This window comes from Macaca nemestrina, chromosome 3 (genome assembly GCF_043159975.1).
Source record: "Macaca nemestrina isolate mMacNem1 chromosome 3, mMacNem.hap1, whole genome shotgun sequence".
Taxonomy (NCBI): Eukaryota; Metazoa; Chordata; class Mammalia; order Primates; family Cercopithecidae; genus Macaca; species Macaca nemestrina.
The window spans coordinates 133,100,074-133,122,804 of NC_092127.1; the positions used below are offsets into that span (position 1 = coordinate 133,100,074).

Consider the following 22,731-nt stretch of genomic DNA (forward strand, 5'->3'; position numbering starts at 1 on the left):
CAAAGAGTAAACTACAAAGATTGGAATAAAGCCAAGTATAAGTATATCGGCTATTAAACTTCATTCAATAAATTTTTATTGTATGGTATTATATGTATCTATAGGTTCTGAAAATTGAGTATGGAAGCAGACAGATTATACCCCTACCTCCAAATAGCTTTCAGTCCAGTCATCTTTTTAATATTACATATGTTGTCTTTAAATGTGGTCAACATTCTTGTTTAAGAACTTTATTATTATATAAATATCTTATCACATAGGGATGATAATGCTAATGAAAGAAGGCAGTACTTGCCATCTTATATGTACTTAATGTTTTCATTTTTGTTTTTGCAGTTAAGTGGGACACAAGAGAAATAAGCCAAAAACTAGACTATTACAAAATCTTTCTTCTCAAGGACCAGTTTCACATCAGCAAGTACCTTCTTCAGTTAAAACTGGTCAGATTAGACTTCAATCAAATCCATCTAGTCAACAAAGATCCATGGTCTCTCAAACTCATTATTCTATTGCTTCCAGGAGATCTGAGATGACTCCTAGTCAAATTTTCCCGTCCAACAAGGTAGTCTTCTTTCATCCCCAAATGCATGTGAACTTACTTCTTAAAACAAATTCCAGATCTGCTAAACCTCACCCAGGAAAATCTTCACTAAAGTTCACCAAAAAATCTAAAACACTCTTAGGTGTTTATATTCACCTTAAATTAGATCAATTCAAATCTCTTTCCATTAATTGAAGGAATTCTCAAATCAAAATTAAGCCAAACTCGTTAATTTGACCAAAAGAATCAGGATCTCAGATAAAAAGATCTAGGCAACAGGGAAATAAATATGTAAAAGAACAACCTAACACAAAAAGAATTTACCTTAAAAAAAATAAAAATAAAAATAAATAAATAAATAAAAAACGGCCAATCAAATCCTGGGCTAAAATCTCCAACACAACAAAGTGACCATCAACAACCAAATCACAGTAACTCAACCTCCCAACAAAAGATCTCACACTATCAAATATTATCCACACAAAGCTGTTAGAATACTACCAAGCAAATCTCTGTCTCAATCCAGTATCAACAAGCAACAAAACCCACATCAACCTAAACCTCTCTCATTTTCAACTGGCAAACAAAATGGTCAGCTTTGAAGCAAGTCAAAACCACAGAATACATCAAACCATCAAAACTTAATATTAGTGCAAATCTGGGAAAAAGATCCAGACAAACAAAAATCTATCTTCCACAGCAAACTAATCAAGAAGATATAGTACAACTATGACTAAAATAAAACAACCTACCCACTCAAAAACTCAAGCAAAAACTTATAGATGAAAATAATTAGCACACAAAACAACAATATCAGAAGCAGAGACTGGTCCAAAAAAAAAACTTGGCAAACCAAAATCACACCTAAACTGTCTTTCACACAGGAATCCTGTTAAACCAAAAGGTTTTCCACAGAAAGCTGGATCATACAAACCTCACTTAAAACCATTTAAGAAAAACAAAACTCACTTTCCACAACATAATCCAATTCTTTCTTGTAAACCCAAATCCACTGGACATCAACATCTTCCAGTTTCACAGCAGCCAAACTGACCCTCATTTATCACCAAATTTCCCATCCATAAGCCTGAAATCACTGCCACAAATATTGTGACATTTGCAAATACTAAATCTTCCACAAAGTCCATATCTGAGGCTATAGCTACCTTATCTGATGTTCCTTCCACAGATGAGATTCCTGCCAGCTCACCTGTTGACACCACCATGGCCTCCAAGAAAACACTTGGAAATATGACATTTGATGCTATAAACCCATCAGCTTCCACACCTGCTTCCACTGGGTATTTTGCTTCTATATCCATTCCCATCCCCTCTTCCTTAGGAACCAAATCTGTGGAAAAGGCCACAACACCTGTGGTCACTGCTGCTGTCAAGACAACACAAGTCACTACTTCAGCTTCTACCACACTGAGAGTGACCACCACTAGCCCACTCCTTACAACTATCACAACACCTTCCCCTACTACCCAGTCCTCTGCTTCAGCTCTATCTGCCACTACCACCACTGCACTTGCAGTCACCCAATTTGACTCAACATCCGCATCTAATACTGCAATGGTCACTTCTGCCACCACTGCAATTGATGATGCATCTTTTTTTTATAGCCACTGATTATCTTCAACCTAAAACAACCATATTTTCAACACCTATTTCAAGTATCTTTATATAATCCCTGTTGCAGTTACATCAGTTGTCAGTACCATATCATACACTGGTACTTATTCTACTACTATCAGTATCAAAAATGCTATCAATAACACTTTTGGGCTGGGTGCAGTGGCTCACACCTGTAATCCCAGCACTTTGGGAGGCTAACGCGGGCAGATCACCTGAGGTCAGGAGTTCGAGACCAGCCTGGCCAACATGGTGAAACCCTGTCCCTACTAAAACTACAAAGATTAACCGGGTCTGGTGGCAGGCACATGTAGTTCCAGCTACTTGGGAGGCTGAGGCAGGAGCATCACTTGAACCCGGGAGGCGGAACTTGCACCACTCCATTCCAGCCTGGGTGACAGAGAAAGGCTCTTAAAAAAAAAAAACAAAAACAAAAACAAAAAAAAACCACACACTTTTGTTCCCCTTGAAACCAAACAAACTTTTATTCCCTCAACTGCTCTCTTTACTTTTACCATACCTGCTGCCATCAATACCACACCTGCAGCCTCCACCATACTCCTCCCATTACACCAGCTACCATTGTATCAATGATCACCACTGTGTCTGGCACAATGGCACAACTTCATCTGTTGCCCCCAGCCACATCTGCCTTCTCCATACTTCATATTACCTTCCTTGAAACCACAGCTCCACCAAATGGCACTCCAGCCAGTACATTAAACAAAACTAATGACGCTATAACAATTGCCCCTAGGACATTTTATGACACTACATTTGATTATGAGTCTGCCATAGAAGATTATGTAAGCAGCACAAATAATTAATATAAATTCCTTTGATACTATTTTATCCACCACTTATTCAATAGAAATCATGTTTCAAAATCTCTCCCCTATCTAATAATGTCTCCTCTCCAGCACCACTCTAGGTGCTCAGCACAGCACTTAGTCCTCCAGACTAGGCCAAAACCACCTCTAACTGGAAAACACTTGAAGATAGGGTCATTCTGAGAAACCCTTCCACATAAATCCCAACCCAGTCTGAGCTTTGTCTCATTAAGACAACAATGCTTCCATCGAAACAAAAAAGAGGTTGGTATAATAGACACCACCAATTGCCGAAAGGTATTGGTTGAGAGAATGAAAGCTGGATGCAAACCTAACTTGCATATTCCAGCAATCTGACTCACTGAGTCACAACACAGTTTTTCAAGGAGAATGAATGTACAAAGGAACAACTGCCAAGTTTCATCAGGAGAAGCTATCTTTTTGAGCAAAATGCTTCACCCCAGACATGACCTTCTCTCTCTATGTTCAAATGAATCAGTTAGACAGGCATCGTCGCATGGCCACTCACTCATTTGTTTTTCTGTTTCTCCTGGGCTTGAACATGCCCAAGCACAGGAGCTGATGGGACTCTAAGAGATCTGAGAGGAAGGTCCCACTCCGGTAGGTGCTTAGGATCCACATACAAAAGCTTTTGAATACAGATCCAGGCTCTCAAGTCCTTAAATATATTTTGTGCATGGGTTACTATGCCTGTAATGCCATGGGCTTTTTAAAAATATTATAGATACATATGAATATGAAGCAGAAAAGCATTCAAGACCTCATGGGGATATTACTAAGAAATCCTTGTCTCCATTTGTAATAATGTACGCACATTTTGGGTGGCTTAAAACAAGAAAAATTTATCTCACAGTTTTATAGGCTAGGGGTCTGAAATCAAGGTGTCTACAGGGCCATCTTCCCTGTGAAACCTGTAGGGGAAGGTTCTTTCCTTGCCTTTTCCAGTTTCTGGTAGCCCCAGACATTCTTGGCTTGTGGCAGTATACTTCCAATCTCTGCCTCTGTCTTCAAATGACATTTTCCTGTGTCTTCCTTCACGTGACCATCTTCTTATAAGGACACTAAGTTGTGTTGGTCAAATGTGACCTCATCTTAACTTGATTACATCTGCAATGACTCTATTTCCAAACAAGACCACATTCTGAGGTCCTGGAGGTTAAGACTTCAACACATCTTTTGGGGGACACAATTCAATCTATAACACCATTTAGCATGCCTCTCTTCTTATCCCTTCCTGAACTCCTGATGCCAAGTAACAGTTACTGCTGATCACATGTACTGACTACCTCACTAATGTACAGATAGAACAGAATGTTGGTTTAGATAACACTTCTTTCAGAAATCAAAACTATTGTGTCAAGTTTTTCTGTATTATAATTAAGAGTAAGCCAAATGAGAAAAAAAGAACTGATTATCTCTTATATTAATATTGTTGCATAGATCTTCATCTTCAGGCAAATATTTTGCCAAAAATAACATTTTACAAAAAATGCAGACAAATGCAAATGAGAAAGACATCCCAACATGAGGTTTTCTGTACGATATTGTGGAAGGAATTGGGTGGGTGGGCAGGGAAGAGGGGAAACCTTTCCAAAAGTATCAGCAAGTCCGAACAAAGCATTTGAGATTATGTACAAAAAGCAGGGCTTTGATGTCCTGAGTTCATATCCTGGTTGTTCTATTAACAACCTTTATTGCTTTCAAAAAGTTACTTAAACTTTCCATCTCAGCTTTTTCATACATAAAATGGGGATAACAATGCTGTCTTAAAGGACTATGGAGAAGACTGTGTGAGATATTTTGAGAAGCGCCTGGCCCAGCACTTGACCTATGGTGAGAGCTCATTAAATGTTGGCTCATCTTTACGAAGTGTTTAGAACTATTATTTTCAGGATGGAGGTATCTTTACATCATATTACATACTCAGAAAAAAAAAGTCACAATGGCTTTATTCCTTCCAATCCAAATCAGTTATGATTTTATACAATCAAGTATCTTAATTCAGAGCAAAATCTTTTAATTACACTATCTCTTGATAATACCTCATAGTAATAGAGCAGCACAAGTTTATAGACCATAGACATGTCAGACACTATTTTAAAATTCTTTACATTAACTGATTTATTCTTTGTTTAAATTTTTGTGGTTACATAATGTGTACATATTTGCAGGCTACATCAGATACTTTGATACAGGCATGCAGTGTATAATAAGCACATCATGGAGAATGGGGCATCCATCCCCTCAAGCATTTATCCTTTGTGTTTCAAACAATCCAATTATACGCTTTCAGTTATTTTTAAATGTACAATTAAATTATTTTTGACTGTAGTCACCCTCTAGCACTAGCAAACACTAGGCCTTACTCATTCTTTCTATTTGTTTTATACCTACTAACCATCCACACATGCCCCCAATTCCCCATTACCTTCCCAGCCTCTGATAACAATGCTTCTACTCTCTGTGTCCATGAGTTCAATGGTTTTCATTTTTAGCTCCCACAAATAAGTGGGAACTTCTTGCCAAGTTTTTTCTTTCTGTAACTGGCTTATTTCACTTAATGTCATGATCTCCAGTTCCATCCATGTTGTTGCAAATGACAGGTTCTCATTCTTTTTTATAGCTGAGTAGTACTCCATTTTGTATATGTACCACAGTTTGTTTATCCATTCATCTGTTGGTGGACATTTAGGTTGATTCCAAATTTTGGCTATTGTGAATACTGCTGCAATATATATGGGAATGCAGATACCTCTTTGATATACTGATTACCTTTCTTTTGGGTACACACCTAGCAGTGGAATTGCTAGATCGTATGCTAGCTCAATTTTTAGTCGTTTGAGGGACCTCCAAACTGTTCTCCACAATGTTTGTACTAATTTCATTCCCACCAACAGTGTATAAATGTCTTTGCCATCATTTGTTATTGCCTAGCTTTTGGATAACAGTCATTTTAACTAGAGTAAGGTAATATCTCATTGTAGTTTTGATTTGCATTTCTCTGAAGATCAGTGACGTTGAGCACCCTTTTATATATCTGTCTGCCATTTGTGTGTCTTCTTTTAAGAAATATGTATTCAAATTTTTGGCCCATTTCTTAATCAGATTAAATTTTGTCCTACAGAGTTGTTTGAACACATTATATATTCAGGTTATTAATGCCTTGTCAGATGGGCAGCTTGCAAATATTTTCTCCCATTCCGTGGGCTGTCTCATCACTTTGTTGATTGTTTTCCTTGCTGTACAGAAGCTTTTTAATTTTATGTGATCCCATTTGTTCATTTTTGCTCTGGATGCCTTGCTTGTGAGGTATTACTCAAGAAATTTTGCCCACTCCAATGTCCTGGAGAGTTTCCCCAGTGTTTTCTTTTAGTAGTTTCATGGTTTGAGGTCTTAGATTTAAGTCTTTAATCCATTTTGATTTGATTTTTGTATATGTCCAGGAACAGGGGTCTAATTTCATTCTTCTGCATATGGATATACAGTTTTCCCAGCACTATTTATTGAAGAGGCTGTTATTTCCTCAATGGATGTTCTTGGCCTGTAGTTTTATTTTCTTGCGTGTCTTTGTCTGGTTTTGGTATCAGGGTAATACTGACCTCATAGAATGAGCTTAGGAGTGTTCTCTCCTCCTCTACTTTTTTTTTTTTTTTTTTTTTAGATGGAGTCTTGCTCTGTCGCCCAGGCTGGAATGCAGTGGCGCGATCTCGGCTCACTGCAAGCTCTGCCTCCTGGGTTCACGCCATTATCCTGTCTCAACCTCCCAAGTAGCGGAGACTACAGGTGCCCTCCACCATGCCTGGCTAATTTTTTTTGTATTTTTTAGTAGAGGCAGGGTTTCACCATGTTAGCCAGGATGGTCTTCATCTCCTGACCTCATGATCCGCCCACCTCGGCCTCCCAAAGTGCTGGGGTTACAGGCATGAACCACCGCGCCCGACTGACTCGCCTCCTCCACTGTTTAGAATAGTTTGTGTAGGAGTTGGATATTTATTGTAGTCTTCTGTATTAGTCCGTTTTCATGATACTGAAAAAGACATACTTGAGACTGGCTAATTGATACAGAAAAAGAGGTTTGATTAACTCACAGTTCCATGTGGCTGAGGAGGCCTCACAATTGTGACAGAAAGCAAAAGGCATGTCTTACGTGGCAGCAGACAAGGGAGAATGAGAACCAACTGAAAGGGGTTTCCCCTTAAAAAAACATTAGATCTCATGAGACTTTTTCACAAGAACAGTATGGGGAAAACCACCCCCGTGATTCAATTGTCTCCCACTGAGTCCCTCCCACAACATGTGGGAAATTTGGGAGCTCCAATTCAAGATGCTATTTGGGTGGGGACACAGCCAAATCATATCATCTTCACTGTCAGGGCTTATTTGTACCTGTCCTTCTTGGGAACACTTTCCAGATATTGGAAAGGATTTGGGTATTGTGGTCTAAGCTGCATATGCTTTAGGGGGCACCCCAAGTCAGTAATGCTCTGGTTCCTGTGGACTCATAGAGGTGCTGCCTTGATGGTCTTGGACAAGATCTGATAGTATCTCTGGATTACCAGGCAGAGACTCTTGTTCTCTTCCCTTACATTCTCCCAAACATAGAGTCTCTCTTTCTCTCTGTTCTGAGCCACATAAAGCTGGGGATGGAGTGACACAAGCACCCCTGTGGCCACGACCACTATGACTGTACTGCGTCAGACCTGAAGCAAGCACAGCTCTGGGTCTTGCCCAAGGCCTGCTCTAACCACTCCCTGGCTACTGTGTGTGTTCACTCAAGGCCCTGGGGCTCTATAATCAGCGGGTGGCAAAGCCAGCCAGACCTATGTCCTTCCTTTCAGGATGGTGAGGTCTGCTATTTCCCAGATGGGTCCAGAAGTGCTGTTTGGGAGTCAGGGTCTAGAGTAGATAACCTTATAAGTCTACCTACTGTTCTATTGTACTGCAGCAGAGCTGGCACTCATACCACAAGATGCAGTCCTTCCACCTCTTCCCTCTCTTTTCCCAAGGCAGAGGAGCCTCACCCCATAGCCACTGCCACCCAAGGCCACAAGGGGTACTGCCAGACCACCACCAATGTTTCCAAGGTCTCTTACTTCAGGTTGTCATGCATGCTGTCTGGCCTGGGACTCACCCCTCAGGACAGTGAACACCCCTTTGGCCCAGGGCAGGTCTAGAAGAAATGCCATCCAACAGTCAAGTCCTGAAATTGGGGATGCCTAGGGCCCACTTTGCCTAGAGCCACCTTTTGTGGCTGTGCTGGCACCTAAGGTGCAAGATGAAGTCTCCTTTGCTTTTCCCTCTGCTTTTCTCAAGCAGAAGGAGTTTTTGCCTCATAGCCACCACAGCTGATAATGTGCTGAGTATCACCTGAAGCCAGCAAGTCTCAGAGGCTCACCCAGGGCTCTCAATGTAGTACCTGGGTATCACTACCAGTTATTCAGAGCCCAAGGACTCTACAGTTAGCAGGTGATAAATGCTGGTAGGACTGGGTTCTTTCCTTCAAGGCAGCAGGTTCCCTTCTGACCCATAGTGTGTCAAGAAATGTTGTCTGGGAACTAGGGCCTGGAACAAGGGCCTCATGACTCTGACCAATGCCCTATCGTGCTGTGGCTGAGCTGGGTGCCTAGATGCAAGAAAAAGTCCTCCCCACCCATCCCTTTCTCTCCTTAAATGGAAAGAAGGGGTCTCTTTTTGAACCATGAGATATGCAGCCTGGAGTTGGGGAGGGGTGATGCCAACACTCCCTTGGCTGACCCAGCTGGTGTTTCAGTATGTTGCATGCCCCCCAGTACACTGTCTCTGGGCCTGGTTCACCAGTAGGACTGCCTAAGAGTTGCAGCCTTATGGCCTAGATTGCCTTTCTAGTTTACTTGGAGACATAGAGTGCTATAGCCCTCAGTGGTGAGATTTGTAGGAACTCAAGTTCAGACCACTAGGACTGGCAATTCTCCTCCGGCTAGGGCTGGTTTAAATGCTCCCTTCATGGGTGAGCATCAACTGAGTTTGGTCTGGTTTTTCTTTCTGCTCTAACAGGATAGTACTGAGTTCCATGTCTCACAGTTGCTGTGTTCTCCCTCCATTGGTACCCAGAGATGCACTCCACACCATATAGTGGCTGCTGGGGCTGGGGCAGGGGTGACATAGACAATTCATTACTATTTTCTCTAACTCTTCAGTGCCTCTTTCGGTGATATAAAGATAAACAAGGTACTATGAGTGCTTGCCTGATTTTCAGTTCTTATGAAGGTGTTTTTTTCTGTGTAGACAGTTGTTAACTCGGTGTCCTTGTTGGGGAGTTATGATCAATGGAGCTTTCTATTCCACCATCTTGCTCTGCTTCTTGGTTTCATTTCCATGTGTTTGTGTAGTTTCCAAAATTACTCTTATTAGTGATTTCTAGTTCTATTCCATTTTGGTCAGAGAATATGTCTAATACTATTTCAATTTTTTGAATGTTTTAAGACTTGTTTTGTGACCTAACATGTGATATATTTTTGAGAACGATCCATATGCTGAGAAGAATCTGTTTTCTTCAGTTGCTGAATTAAGTGTTCTGTAAATATCTATTAGATCTATTTGTTCTATAGTGCAGATTATGTCTGATGTTTCTTTGTTGATTTTCTATCTGGAAGATCTAGCCAATGCTGAAAATGAGGTATTGAAATCTCCAGCTATTATTGTATTGGAGTCCATCTCTCTCTTTGGTTCTAGTAATATTTGCTTTATTTATCTGGGCACTCTACTGTTGGGTACATGTACATTTACAATTGCCATATCCTCTTGCTGAATTGACATTTATCCTTATATACTGATCTTATTTGTCTCTTCTCAAAGTTTTTGTCTGGAAATCTATTTTTTCTGATACAACTATTGCTATGCCTGCTCTTTCCATTGACATGGAATATCTTTTTTCTGTCTTTTCTTTTCAGTCTATGTGCACCTTTATGGATGAAGTGTGTTTCTTGTAGGCATCAGATCACTGGGTCTTGTTTTCTCATCCATTCAGCAATTCTATGTCTTTTGATTGGAGAGTTGAGTCCATTTACACTCAATGTTATTACTGATAAGTAAAGAGTTACTCTTGCCATTTTGTTGTTTTCTGGTTGTTTTGTGTTTTTCTCTTCTTTACTTCCTTCCTGTCTTCCTTTGAGTGAAGGTGATTTTCACTGGTGGTATGTTTTAATTTCTCACTCTTTATTTTTTGTGTATCCATTATATGCTTTTAGATTTCAGGTTACCATGAGGCTTACAAATAATATCATATAACCCATTAGTTTAAATTGATGACAACCCTGATTCCATAAACAAACTAACAAGCAAAAAGAAAACTAAAAAAGAACAAAAAACAAAAACAAAAAAAAGCCCTCTATGCTTTAATTTCATATTCCCACTTTTAACTTTTTGTCTCTCTATTAATGTCTTATGGTGCTTCCTGTGTCTTAAAAAGTTGTTGTAGTTATTATATTTGATTGGTTCATCTTTTCATCTTTCCATTTAAGACATGAGCAGTATACACATCACAATTACAGTATTACAATACTCTATGTTCTCCTGTGTATTTTCTATTATCAGTGAGGTTTGTGCTTTCAGATGATTTCTTAATCCTCATTAATGTCCTTTTCTTTCAAATCAAAGAATTCTCTTTAGCATTTCTTGTAAGATAGGTCTGGTGTTGAAATCCCTCAGCTTTTGTTTGTCTGGGAAAGTCTCTATTTCCCTTTCCTGTCTGAAGGATATTTTCACCAGATACACTATCCTAGGGTAAAAGTTTTTTCCTTCGGCACTTTATATATGTCACACCACTCTCTCCTGGCCCGTAAAGTTTCCACTGAAAATGCTGCTGCCATATGTATTAGAGCTCCATTGTATGCACAGTAGTGGGTCTCACTCTATGCCTGCTCTACTTCTCTGTTGCTACGACCTATGTTCGCTCAATAACCTGGGGCCTTTATATCAGCAGGTAGCAAAGCCAGTCAGGTCTGTATTCTTCCTTTCAGGGCAGCCAGTTCCCTCAGGTCCCAGGTGGGTCCAGAGCTGTAGTCCAGAAGCCAGGGACTAGAGTCAAAATCCTTAGAAGTATACCTGATGCTCTATTGTAGTACAGCTAAGATGACACTCAAACCACAAAATGCAGTCCTTTACAGTCTTTTCTCCTTTTTCCAAAGGTAGAGGAGTTTTACCCTATGGCCACTGCCACCACAGGCCCATGAAGAGTACTCCCCGACTGCTGCTGATGTTCCCTTAAGGGCTCTTCAGTCAGCTTGTGCTGAATGCTGCCAAGCCTGGGACTCACCCTTCAGGGCAGTGGGCTCCCTTCTGGCCCAGGGGATATCTTGAAATCCTGTCCAAACTCTAAGGCCTGGAACTGGGGACCCCAAGAGCCCACTTGGTGCTCTACCTCACTATGACCAAGCTGATATGTAAGGTGCAAGACAAAGTTCCCTTTAGTTTTCCCTCTGCTTTTCTCAAGTAGAAGGAGTCTCTCACCATAGCCACCACAGCTGGGAATGAGCTGGGTCTCACCTGAAGCCAGTACATCTCAGAGTCTTACCCAAAGCCCACAGCAGAAATAACCAGCAGCAATATGGCATACTATCTTGGTATTGCTGCTGGTTATTCAGGGCCCAAGGGCTCTTTAGTTAGCAGATGATGAATCCTGCCAGGACTTCTTCCTTTCATTCAAGAGAGCAGGTTCTCTTCTGACTCAGGTTGTGTCTTGAAATGTTGTCCAGGAGGTAGATCCTAGAATGGGGGCCTCACTACTCTGCGTGATGCCCTTTCCTACTGTGGCTGAGCTGGTATTCAAAATACAAGACAAAATCCTCTTTACTCTTCCCTGTCCTCTTCTCAAGCAGAATAAAGGACTCTCTCATTACTTCAAGCTGTGCTGCCTGTGGCTAGGGGAAGGGTGGCACAAGCTCTCCCTTCGCCACCCTGGCTGGTGTCTCAATAGGTTATATGCCCCCCATGTCCACTGAGTCTCAGCCCAACACAGCATTAGGACTTGCCTAGAAATTGCAGCCTGTCCGGAGCTGCACGCCCCGGCCATAGCGAATAATAATTAAAGATTAAACGCCTGAGCTATATTCATTTCCACCCCACACCTTCTCCCTAGATTTACCTTCTTCCCTGTATTAATACCGCCATTAAAAGATGGCGCTCTTCCCGCTTCTTCTTCATTCATTTTTCCCGCGCCCACGAAAAGACTACCTGACAGCGCAGGCGCAACATGACGTCCGACCGGAGAAACCGAAGCCTATCTGGCCACGCCTTCCGCAATGAGGTCATTTCCGCCTTAGCCCAACCCCTTCCCCTCCAAATGTATATACGGCATTGCATTACCACCATTAAACGAGACTTGATCAGAGCACTGTCTTGTCTCCATTTCTCGTGTCTCTTGTTCCCCAAATTCCCACCCCCTCCTCCAGGGCCTACACTGACTATCCCGCGGGCCGGGATACGTGGCGCCCGAACAGGGACCTGGAAATGAGGGACTCCGTGAGGAAGAGGATGCCAAAGGACAGTCGACCGCTAACGAAGACAAAAGAAGTCAAACTCTTCCGATCACCACGGGAACATGCCGCGTCAGAATCGAAGGTAAGTGACGCGTCCGAAATGGGACAAGAATTAAGCCAACATCAAATATATGTAGGACAATTAAAAGAGGCTTTAAAGATACGAGGAATAAAGGTTAAAGGTAATGATTTGTTTAAATTTTTTGATTTTGTAAAAGACACTTGCCCTTGGTTCCCACAGGAAGGAACTATTGATATTAAAAGATGGCGTAGAGTAGGGGATTGTTTTCAGGACTATTATAATACTTTTGGGCCAGAAAAAATTCCTGTAACCGCCTTCTCTTATTGGAACCTCATTAGAGATTTAATAGATAAGAAGGAGGCCAATCCGCAAGTCATGGCTGCGGTCGCTCAGACAGAGCATATTTTAAAGGTTAGCTCCCGCTCTAACCTCACAAAGCCTCCGCAAGATACGGAGGAAGATCTCATTTCCCTTGAAAGTGATCATGAGGAAATCAAGTCTCCTTCTGTAACAGATAAAGAAATACCACACGAAAACAAACCAAAAAAATACCCAATTTTACAGATGCTTCAAAAGGAGGAGGAAATTAATAAGCCTAATCAACCGGATATAAATTGGGATGATTTAGAGGAAGAGGCGGCTAAATATCACAACCCTGATTTGCCTCCCTGTTCTTCATACCCACCCCCATATAATAAGACACATAATGAGGCTTCTGCGCCCATTGTTATGGCAGCAATAGATCCCAAAGAAGAATTAAAGCAAAAAATTGCTTAACTAGAAGAACAGATTAAACTTGAAGAGTTACATCAATCATTGATAATTTGGCTCCAAAAGCTAAAAACAGGAAATGAAAAAATACCTAACTCAGACGCTATGGAGGGTTCCTTGCGCCCACTTCAGCGGCCTGGACAACATGTTCCAAGAGGGGGGTTAGTTGCTAGCCAACATAGAGAAGACTCCTCCCCCAAAGACGTTTTTCCGGTCACTGAAACCATAGATGAACAGGGACAGGCTTGGAGGCATCATACTAGATTTGATTTTACTATTATAAAAGAGTTAAAGACTGCTGCCTCTCAGTATGGGGCTACTGCTCCATATACTCTTGCTATAGTGGAATCTGTAGCTGAGAATTGGCTCACTCCTACAGACTGGAATACCTTAGTCAGGGCAGTTCTTTCTGGGGGAGACCACTTAATTTGGAAGTCAGAGTTCTTTGAACATTGTAGAGATACAGCTAAAAGAAATCAACAGGCAGGAAACGGTTGGGATTTTGATATGTTAACTGGTTCAGATAATTATGCAGACACTCAGGCCCAAATGCAATATGACCCTGGACTGTTCTCACAAATCCAGGCTGCTGCTACAAAGGCCTGGAGAAAACTTCCCGTTAAAGGAGATCCAGGGGCCTCGCTCACAGCGGTTAAACAAGGACCCGATGAGCCATTTGCAGACTTTGTGCATAGACTTATGACCATGGCAGGTAGAATCTTTGGAAATGCAGAAACGGGTGTAGATTATGTTAAACAGTTAGCTTATGAAAATGCTAACCCCGCCTGCCAAGCGGCAATCAGACCTTATCGAAAGAAAACAGATTTAACAGGATACATTCGCCTTTGTTCAGATATTGGGCCCTCATATCAACAAGGCCTAGCAATGGCCGCCGCTTTTAGTGGCCAAACAGTAAGAGATTTCCTCATTAACAAAGGTAAAGATAAAGGGGGATGTTTTAGATGTGGTAAAAGGGGACACTTTGCAAAAGATTGCTGTGAAAACCAAAATAAGAGTCCAGAAGCAAAAATCCCAGGCCTTTGCCCAAGGTGTAAAAGAGGAAGGCACTGGGCAAACGAATGTAAATCTAAAACTGACAGTCAAGGAAATCCTTTACCCCCCAGGCAGGGAAACGGGATGAGGGGCCAGCCTCAGGCCCCGAAACAAGCATATGGGGCAGTCAGCTTTGTTCCAGCCAGCAACAGCAATCCATTTCAAAACTTAGTAGAGCAACCCCAGGAAGTGCAGGATTGGACCTCAGTTCCACCTCCCACACAATACTAACACCTGAAATGGGACTGCAAACCTTAAATACCGGAATATATGGACCCTTACCACCTAACACTTTTGGGCTACTTTTAGGAAGAAGTAGTGTCACCATGAGAGGCTTACAAGTCCTCCCTGGAGTTATCGATAATGATTATGAAGGAGAAATTAAAATTATGGCCAGAGCTATTGATAGTATTATTACTGTCCCTCAAGGAGTTAGAATAGCTCAGTTACTCCTGCTACCTTTGGTTAAAACAGATAATAATATCCAACACTCTAATAGAAATATAAAAGGTTTCGGATCATCAGATATATATTGGGTGCAACCAATTACAAATCAAAAACCCTCTCTAACCTTATGGTTAGACGGGAAGGCATTCACTGGACTAATAGACACAGGGGCTGATGTAACTATCATTAAACAGGAAGATTGGCCCTCTCATTGGTCTACCACAGAAACTTTAACTCACTTGAGAGGAATTGGACAAAGCAGTAATCCTAAACAAAGTTCTAAATACCTAACATGGACAGATAAAGAAAACAATTCAGGCCTCATTAAGCCATTTGTCATCCCTTACCTACCTGTTAACCTTTGGGGGCGAGATCTACTCTCTCAAATGAAAATTATAATGTGTAGTCCAAATGATATAGTTACTGCACAAATGTTAACTCAAGGATACACCCCTGGTAAAGGTCTTGGAAAAGGAGAGAACGGTATCCCACAGCCTATACTGGTTTCAGGACAACTTGATAAAAAGGGGTTTGGAAATTTTTAGCTCAGGCCACTGACATACCTGCACCCCAAAGGTGCGCTGACCCCATTACTTAGAAGTCAGATGAGCCCGTTTGGGTTGATCAGTGGCCTTTACTCAATGATAAACTAAGTGCTGCCCAACAGTTAGTGCAGGAACAACTAGCAGCAGGACATATTGAGGAAAGTAATTCCCCTTGGAATACACCTATTTTTGTTATTAAAAAGAAGTCTGGTAAATGGAGACTCTTACAAGATTTAAGAGCAGTAAATATCACTATGATCCTTATGGGTGCCTTACAACCAGGATTGCCTTCACCGGTTGCGATTCCTCAAAAATATTTTAAAATCATTATTGACCTTAAAGATTGCTTTTTTACAATTCCCCTTCACCCTGCTGACCAGAAAAGATTTGCCTTTAGTCTTCCATCTACAAATTTTAAACAACCAATGAAACGCTATCAATGGAAAGTCTTACCTCAGGGTATGGCCAATAGTCCTACCTTGTGTCAAAAATATGTAGCTGCCGCTATAGAGCCAGTCAGAAAAACATGGGCACAAATGTATATTATACATTATATGGATGATATTTTAATAGCAGGAGAAATTGGCGAACAAGTCTTACAGTGCTTCGCCCAACTCAAACAAGAGTTAACAGCAGCCGGACTACAAATAGCCCCAGGAAAAGTACAATTACAAGATCCATACACTTATCTTGGTTTCCAGATTAATGGACCCAAAATCATTAATCAAAAGGCCGTTATACGTCGTGATCATTTAAAAACTTTAAATGATTTCCAAAAATTACTGGGAGACATAAATTGGCTTCGACCATACTTAAAGCTCACCACAGGAGAGTTAAAACCTCTTTTTGATATATTAAAAGGAGACTCTAATCCAAAATCCCCCAGGTCCATTACTAAAGAAGCATTAATAACACTCCAACAGGTAGAACATGCCATTGCAACACAATTTGTTACCAGTATTGATTATTCTCAGCCATTAATATTCCTTATTTTTAACACAACAATAACCCCTACTGGCCTATTTTGGCAGAACAATCCCATTATGTGGGTATACCTGCCCTCCTCCCCTAAAAAGGTTTTGTTGCCTTATTATGATGCCATAGCTGATCTAATTATCTTGGGAAGAGAAAACAGTAGAAAATACTTTGGAATAGAACCCTCTACCATTATACAGCCCTACACTCAATCACGCATCCATTGGCTGTTACAAAATACGGAAGCCTGGCCAATTGCTTGCGCTTCTTATACTGGCGCGATTGACAACCATTACCCACCTAACAAACTTATTCAATTTTGTAAACTACATGCGTTTGTATTTCCCCATGTTACCAGTAAAGAACCTCTCAATGACGCATTACTAATTTTCACTGATGGATCTTCCACAGGACTTGCCGCTTACACTTACAATAATGTAGTCGTTAAATTCCAGACCACTTATACATCAGCTCAGCTGGTCGAATTGCAAGCTATAATTGCAGCACTATCAGCTTTTCCTTGTCAGCCACTTAACATTTATACAGACAGCGCCTACCTGGCTCATTCAATACCCCTCTTAGAGACCGTGTCTCAAATTAAACATATTTCAGACACAGCTAACCTATTTTTACAATGTCAACAACTTATCTGAAAAAGGACTACTCCCTTTTTTCTTGGGCATATTAGAGCACATTCAGGATTACCGGGACCTCTAACACAAGGTAACGCAACAGCTGACACGGCAACAAAAACCATAGCCACAGTCACTACAGACAATTTGCAACAAGCGCAAAAAGCACATGCCTTACATCATTTAAACGCCCAAACCTTAAGACTTATGTTTAAACTTACCAGAGAACAAGCTCGACAAATAGTTAAACAATGCGCCAACTGCATAACATATTTACCTGTTCCCCATCTAGGAGTTAACCCCCGAGGACTCATCCCCAACGAAATTTGGCAAATGGACGTTACTCACCACTTAGAACTCGGTCAACTAAAATATATCCATGTATGCATAGACACCTATAGTGGATTCATCAGTGCAACTCTCCAAACAGGAGAGGCCACCAAACATGTCATAGCTCATTTATTACACTGCTTTTCTATTTTAGGAATACCCAAACAAATCAAAACAGATAATGGCCCCGGTTATATAGCCAAAACCTTCTTACAATTTTGTAATACCCTACAAATTAAACATACCACAGGCATTCCCTATAATCCCCAAGGACAAGGTATAGTAGAAAGAGCTCATCTGTCATTAAAAACTATTATCACAAAATTAAAAGGGGGGAGCTGGTACCCCGTGAAGGGTACCCCCAGAAACATACTCAATCATGCCCTGTTTATCCTTAATTTTTTAAATTTGGACAGTCATGGAAAATCGGCTGCTGACCGTTTCTGGCATCCTGAATCTCAAAAACAGTTTGCAATGGTAAAATGGAAAGATCCACTTGATAGTTCATGGCATGGCCCCGATCCAGTTTTAATTTGGGGAAGAGGCTCAGTATGCATCTTCTCACAAAAAAATGATGCAGCCAGATGGCTGCCTGAAAGATTGGTAAGACAAATAAATCATAACCATTGTCAGTCCAGGGAAGATAAATCTCCCTGAGAAGTTCTTTCCTTCTTGTTTTTCAGAAAATGAAGCCTAACATGAAATTCCTTTGGAGAATAATTGCTCTATATAACATAGTGACAGTCTATGCAGGTTTTGGTGACCCTCGTAAGGCAAAAGAATTATTACGAAAACAATACGGCCAGCCTTGTGACTGCAGAGGGGGACAAATATCTGAACCTCCGTCAGATAGAATCACCCAGGTGACCTGCACGGGCAAGACAGCTTACCTAATGCCAAACCAGTTATGGAAATGTAAGTCTACCCCAAGAGATACCTCACCTAGCGGACCGCTCCTAGAATGCCCTTGTAGCTCTTTCCAATCTTCTGTACATAGTTCCTGTTATACCTCCTATCAACAATGCAAATCAGGCAATAGAACATATTATACGGCCACGTTACTAAAAACACAAACTGGAGGCATCAATGACGTACAAGTATTAGGATCCACTAATAAACTTGTACAATCTCCTTGTAACGGCCAAAAAGGAAAGCCTGTTTGTTGGAGCACTACCGCCCCCATTCACATTTCTGATGGAGGAGGCCCATTAGATATTGCAAGAATTAAAACCGTCCAGAAAAAATTAGAAGAAATTCATAAAGCTCCATATCCTGAACTTCAATATCACCCTTTAGCCCTGCCTGAGCTTAGAGATAATTTTAGGCTTGATGCCCAAACCTTTGATATCCTCAATGCTACTTACAATTTACTTCAAATGTCCAATACAAGCCTGGCCCACGATTGTTGGCTTTGTCTTAAAATGGGACCCCCTATTCCTCTAGCCATACCTAACCTTTCATTGCCCTATGTCAATTACTCAAATGAATCCTTAGTAAATAATTCCTGTCCTATTACCCCCCCTCCCTTAGTTCAACTGATGACGTTTTCTAATTCCTCTTGCCTCTTTTCACCATCATATAATAACACTAAAGAAATTGATTTAGGCTATGTTGTGTTTGGCAACTGTACTTCCATAATCAATGCCACCAACCCTTTGTGTGCTATAAATGGCTCGGTTTTCGTTTGTGGAAACAACATGGCATATACGTATCTACCTACAAATTGGACAGGGCTTTGTGTTCTGGCCACTCTTCTCCCCGACATTGATATCATCCCTGGAGATGAACCTATCCCCATCCCCGCTATTGAACATTTTATTTATAGACCGAAACAAGCCATACAATTTATTCCCTTGTTGGCTGGACTAGGAATCACCACTGCTTTTACTACAGGAGCCACAGGCCTAGGAGTCTCACTAACCCAATATACTAAATTATCCAATCAAATAATCTCAGATGTACGGACCTTATCCAGTACTATACAAGATTTACAAGACCAAGTAGACTCGTTAGCTGAAGTAGTTCTCCAAAATAGAAGAGGTCTAGATTTGTTAACGGCAGAACAGGGAGGGATATGTTTGGCTTTACAGGAAAAGTGCTGTTTTTACGCCAACAAATCCAGAATCATCAGAGATAATATAAAAACTTTGCAAGAAGAACTAGAAAAGCGCAGAAAAGGCCTGGCCGCCAATCCACTATGGACTGGACTCGATGGACTTCTCCCCTATCTCCTGCCATTTCTTGGTCCTTTACTCACTCTTCTACTCTTCCTCACTCTCGGGCCTATAATCCTTAATAAGCTTATGGCATTTGTCAGACAACAAATCGAGGCCTTCCAGGCCAACCCTATACAGGTTCATTATCATCGCCTTGAGATGACTGAAAATGGTGAGTCTTATTTACCTTAATAAGACCACCTCCCCTGTGTGCTGAACTGGACAGTCAATGACGGGTAAGAGGACACTATCTCCATCAGAGCCTAAGACAGGAGGGCCGCCCTTGCTGCTGCCTTATCCCATGACGGGCCTAGAAGGTGGGGGTGAGTTGACCCAACCTAAGACAGGCGCAGTTCCCGAGGGGTTTTCTTATTATAAAAATATAAAAAGGGGGACCTGTCCGGAGCTGCACGCCCCGGCCATAGCGAATAATAATTAAAGATTAAACGCCTGAGCTATATTCATTTCCACCCCACACCTTCTCCCTAGATTTACCTTCTTCCCTGTATTAATACCGCCATTAAAAGATGGCGCTCTTCCCGCTTCTTCTTCATTCATTTTTCCCGCGCCCACGAAAAGACTACCTGACAGCGCAGGCGCAACATGACGTCCGACCGGAGAAACCGAAGCCTATCTGGCCACGCCTTCCGCAATGAGGTCATTTCCGCCTTAGCCCAACCCCTTCCCCTCCAAATGTATATACGGCATTGCATTACCACCATTAAACGAGACTTGATCAGAGCACTGTCTTGTCTCCATTTCTCGTGTCTCTTGTTCCCCAAATTCCCACCCCCTCCTCCAGGGCCTACACTGACTATCCCGCGGGCCGGGATAGCAGCCCCTGTGGCCTGGGTTGCCTTTCAAGTTTATTTAGAACCACAGAGTACTTTAGCCTGCCATGGCAAGGCTTGCCAAAACTCAATTTTCAACTGCTGGAATGGGCAATTCCCCACTAACTAGAGCTGGTCTCATGCTCCCTCTGTGGGCAGGTATCAGCTGACTTAAGCTCAGTTTTGTTTTCTGCTGTGACCCAGGGCAGCACTGAGTCCAGTGAACAGTCCCACAGGCACTGCACACTCCCTCCTCCCTCCTGCAGCACTGAGACTGTCTCTTCCTGCCATATGACCACCGCAATGGATGAGGGAGGGGTTGTATCAGAGGTTCAAGACTGTCTTTCCTACCCTCTTCAGTGCCTCTTTCAGTGATATGAAGTTAAAACCAGGTACTGTGATTGCTTACCTAATTTTTGGTTCTTAGGAAGGTGCTTTTCTGTGTAGATAGTGGTCGAATTTGGTGTTCATGTTGTGCGGGAAAATCAGTGGAGGCTTTCATTCGACCATCTTGGTCCATCCTTCAATTTCTGATTTATTCTTCCCAGAAACCCAATGGGGTGAATACAGAAGCAGGTTTCAGGACAACTAATGACGTTTCATTAGAGACTCTAACAATGCATTCATGTGGTTGTATATATTTGAAATTTTGCAAAAATAATTTCTATTCTTTTCTTATGAGGCCCCTAAAATGTGTAATGCTTAGCCACACAACTAGGTCCACTCTTGGTTACGTACTAATATTAAACCTTTGTATAGAAAAGGAAAATGAGACAGATAATTTCAGTGGTATTTATATCCATTTTTATATGTATATATTTTTAGCATTCCAAGGTTTTTTATGCTTTTGGAGATATTTTTCTTCTACCAGAATTCCAGTGGTCACACTTTATGCTAATTTCTTTTCTAAATTATTCTATGAAAACACTAATTCTTGGTGAAGCATATAGTGTCTTCCACAACAATTAAGAGTGAGCCCCCTCCCTCTGTGTCTGCTTTTAAAGAACAGCAGAAAGTACAAAGGCAGCATGCCGGCCCCTGGGTCTGTCAGAGCTGGTGACCCATTTCTTAAAAAGCTTCATTAGACTCAAACTTTCTATGTGTTTATATCATATTTTAAGTCATAAATTTTTCTGATCTCATATAACACTGTTCTTACATGCCAAATATCAAGCTACAATGTATTCAAATTCAATACTTGATTTCTTTGACTTAATATTTATGTTTAATTTCCTAATCACTCTATCCTTTAAATGTTTCAATATTATCACCCTGTTTGCAATTCTTTCTGGTTTGTGAGTTTATATGCGTTTGAGTGCCTTATGGACATTAATCTCATCATTTTACAGTGCCTGGTATTGAAAGGTATAACAAGATTAAACTGGGAGAAAGATAGTACTTACAATAAAATTTGTGTCTACTATTTATTCTCAGACTCTCTGAAATATTACTGAGAAAAATCAGGATGAATATCTTGAATATGGAATCAAAAGGTGTATGTGGAACTCGACCTTTACAAAAAGATGTCACACACCATGCCCCTCCCAACTCCTTATACTTTTAACAACAAAGGAGCAGTGCCTTATATTTCCAGTCTAAGCCCATGTTTTTTACATACTCATGGGAAATCGGAAGTCCCCTGGTCATGCTTCACCACCCTCTTCTTGTACATCCCTATAGTACTCTTACCCCAAGTAATTTATGATTAGTATTCAAGTAGGCAGAGCTCTCAATAAGTTTCTAATTTCCATATAAGATCTCCTCAGGCTGGACTTCGCAGTCCATATCACTATCAACATTTTGGTCACAACTATTCTAACAAGTCTTTAGGAAGTTCCAAAGTGTTTCCTCATCTTCCTGTCTTTTTTCTCAGTCCTCCAGGCTCTTCCAATCTCTGCCTGTTACCCAGTTCCAAAGTCACTTCCACATTTTCAAATATCTTTATAGCAATGCCCCGCTCCTTGGTATCAATTTTCTGGAGCCAGTCAGAAGACTCTGAAAACATTTATTCAGAAAGATTAATTTAATATTTATATTAAATATAATATAAGTGTCTAAGTGTCTTCGGATATTTAAATAGTCAATGAGTAATTGAACTGATAATAAGTATGTCAAAAATGAAGGAAATAGAAAATGGACACAAGAATTAATTCCAGGGATTTATTAGTCCATTTTTACACTGCTATAAAGAACTACCTGAGACTGGGTAATTTATAAATAGACTTAATTGACTCACAGTTCTGCATGACTGGGAAGCAGGACCCAATCATGGCAGAAGGCAAAGGGGAAGCAAGGCACATCTTATATGATGGCAGAAGACAGAGCAAAGCGGGGACTGTCACACACTTTTAAACCATCAGATCTTGTG

General features: G+C 41.1%; 1 protein-coding gene across 2 annotated transcripts in view; it reads left to right on the forward strand.

Moving 5' to 3' along the window:
* Positions 1–22,731, forward strand: part of LOC105477335 (mucin 7, secreted) — a 61,333-nt gene that overhangs the window by 12,436 nt on the left and 26,166 nt on the right. The window contains exons 2-3 of one of the 2 annotated variants that reach the window (XR_011620591.1): positions 337–562; positions 1,731–1,813. The exons of the other annotated variant lie outside the window; for it this stretch is intronic. The gene's annotated coding sequence lies outside the window, so the exon portion shown is untranslated. Of the gene's footprint in view, positions 1–336; positions 563–1,730; positions 1,814–22,731 lie in introns of those variants that run through there. 2 annotated transcript variants of the gene reach the window in all.